We start from the raw sequence: 3,541 nt of genomic DNA, 5'->3' as shown, positions 1-3,541 counted from the left end.
GGTATGCATGCATGGACCTATGTGTGTAACAATTGTATCACGTGTACTTTTTCTTTCATAGTTCACAATACATAACAAAATATAGTTTCATCTCAGTGATTAGAAATCTATTATATAAAATCCGCTCTGTCTGTCTGTGTGCGTGTGTCTTCTAGGATCTCGAGATCCTCCATCCGATTGCGCTCAAATTTGATGTGTAGATACCATTTTGTGGGGAGGAGACGACTGAATTACATCGTCCCCAGTGTTTAATTGTTACTTATTCTGTCGACCTCGGCAGAATTGGAACTCAGAACGTAGCGACTGGCGAAATGCTGCTAAGCATTTTGTTCAGCGTGCTAACGATTCTGCCAACTCGTTACCTTCATAATAACAACAGTAATAAAAGTTCGTTGTAAATATTTAGACTTGCCCTATTGAGACAATTTTAATCCCTCTTTATTGTGGGTAGCGCATATTCTAGCCGTACCTATACCTACTATTTCGTTTTTGTTGATTTTTTGTTATTGTAGTTCTTCTTCTCTTCCCCTTCACCCTTTTCTCCTCCTCCTTTCCCTCCTTCGCTGTTCGTAAGTCACTCATCATTTTAAATGAAAGCCCTTCCTCAGATTAAACATTGTGGAGACACAATGAAAGTACTAAAAGATAATAAATGCAACAGATGAACACATACACACACGCGCAAACATATATACACACGCACACACACACACACACACACACACACACACACACACACATACATCTCCAAACACACACTTTTGTACATATCCATGCATGAATTTAATACCACGGACTAAGAAACAAAATTAAAATACACAGCGAACCTCACTCAAACACCACCACCACCACACCACCACCACCACCACCGCCGCCGCCGCCGTCAACAACAGCAACAATATCAACTATTAATACCTAATAATTTTTGGTATAGAGATATCGTGAATATGGAGAACTCCTTCTATACGCAGTCAACTTCTCACGGATGTCTTATCTCCTACATCTTATAAGGCTTTAAATGTTTTCTCATTGACAGAGCCCACCATCTTGCATAAAAAAATAAGACTAGTGTGTGACAAAGCTCTTAACTCAACGTATTCAACAACATCATCGATATAATCCCCTAAGAGGAAAATGTCCAAGTTTATACGAAGTGTGAATGAAGGCACAAACAATGAAAACCGCGGAAAAGCCATGTATCAGAAAGAGTGACATTTGTGATATATTGCGATATAAATTCAAATGCTTAAAATCCAATGATAAATAATGCTGAGCGATGATTAACAGCAGGGATTATAACGCATGAATAAATGGTGCTAAAAAATGTATATAGATATGTATAGGCGTAGGAGTCGCTTCGTGGTAAAAAGCTTCCTTCCCAAACATATGTTTCCGGGTTCAGTCCCTCTGCGCGGCACCCTTGGACAATTGTCTTCTACTATAGCCTCGTGCCGATCAAAGCATTGTAAGTAGGTTTGGTAGATAGAAACTGAAAGAAGCCCCTCGTATACATACATGCATATATATATATATATATATATATATGTGTGTGTGTGTGTGTGTGTGTGTGTGTGTGTGTGTGTGTGTGTGTGTGTGTGTGGTTGTGTGTCTGTTGGCGTGTGTACGTTCCCGTAACTCTGCAGTTGTGCAAAAGAGACCGATAAAATAAGAATAAGTCCTGGGGTCGATTTGTTCGACTAAAGGCGGTGCTCCAGCATGGCTCCAGTCACATAACTGAAACAAATAAAAGAATATGCTAAAGTTAAAGTGGAATTTTACACTTTGTTATTAATTGAAGAAAAAGCGGTGGGCTGTCTGAATCTTTAGCATGCCGGAAAAAATGCTTAGCGGCCTTTCGTCCGTCTTTACATTGTGAGTTCAAATTCCGCCGAGGTGAGCTTTGCTTTTCATCCTTTCGGAGTTGTAAAATATGTAACAATTGAGCACTGGGGTTGATGTCGCCTTTCCCCCTCCTTGAAACTGCTGGCCTTTTACCTATAGTAAAAAGTATTATTAGTAGAGGAAATGCATGTTCGTCTTACCTTAGCATATACACACCTTTCAGTGCTCGTGTATATTTCTTCTATACAGAATGAATCGCAAATGTAAAGAATCTCCACTAACAAAGATACATACTGAATAGGCTTAGATATATATATGCAACAAAATACTCGATAACAGAAAGAAGGATGACGTGTGAACTGTTCTTAAAAAACGCCAGGAAATCAAAGTGATATATACCTCAAATTATACACTACCAGCGTTACACTCACAATGTACTATATAACTATATATTTCTTTACTACCCACAAGGGGCTAAACACATAGGGGACAGACAAAGGGATTAAGTCGATTATATCGACCCCAGTGCGTAACTGGTACTTAATTTATCGACCCCGAAAGGATGAAAGTCAAAGTCAACGTCGGCGGAATTTGAACTCAGAACGTAGCGGCAGACGAAATACTACTAAGCATTTCGCCCGGCGTGGTAACGTTTCTGCCGCGATAACAACAATAACAACAACAACTACTACTACTACTACTACTACTACTACTACTACTACTACTACTACTACTACTTCTACTACTTCCCTGCAGTAGCAACAGTACAAACATTGGTTTCAAATTTTGGTACAAGACAAGCAGCTTTGGGGGTCGATAACAATGATGCCTTTATTCAACTGGTACCTATTCTATTGAGCCCGAAAGAATATAAGTCAAAGGCGACCTCGGCGAAATTTGAAGTCAGAATGCAATGACGGCCGAAATGCCGCTAAGCAATTTCTCCGGTGAGCTAAGGATTTTGCCTGCTTGCTGCCTTAGCAGTAACACAATTGTTACCATCTACGGTAAAAAAAATAAATAAATAAACAAAGTAAATAGTCTTCAAATCCCAGAATGGCCTCTGTCCAATTCTTCAAAGACATCCCGAGAATAAGGGAATGTAACAGAATGACAGGTTAAGCAACACTCTTTTACTCATTTACTTGTTTCAGTCATTTGACAGCGGCCATGATAGAGCACCACCTCTATAGTCGAATCCCAGAGCTTATTCTTTGTAAGCCTAGTACTTATTCTATCGGTGTCTTTTGCAGAATCGCTAAGTTATGGGGACGTAAACACGCCAGCATCGCTTGACAACCAATGCTGGTGGTGGTGGGGAACAAACAGACACATAAACATATACATGCACACACACACATACACACACATACACACACGCACACACACATATATATATATATATATATATATATATATATATATATGGAGAGAGCGAGAGAGATACATATACGGCGGGCTTCTTCCAGTTTCAGTCTACGTAATCCACTCACAAGGCTTTGGTCGACCCGAGGCTATAGTAAAAGACACTTGCCCAAGGTGCCACGCAAGAATAACAAAGAGAAAACATGCGCTGAAATCTCAATATGAACTATAACGGGAACAACATCGAGAGCAAAACCTATGAACATCAACATCAAACCGGGATTCAACGGCAGCCACAACAAACAATGTAACTGCCAGGGACAACAGCCAGAAC

Source organism: Octopus sinensis, linkage group LG19 (genome assembly GCF_006345805.1).
Source record: "Octopus sinensis linkage group LG19, ASM634580v1, whole genome shotgun sequence".
In the NCBI taxonomy this organism is placed as follows: Eukaryota; Metazoa; Mollusca; class Cephalopoda; order Octopoda; family Octopodidae; genus Octopus; species Octopus sinensis.
The sequence above is the reverse complement of the archived record's forward strand: the minus strand, read 5'-3'. Positions refer to the sequence as shown.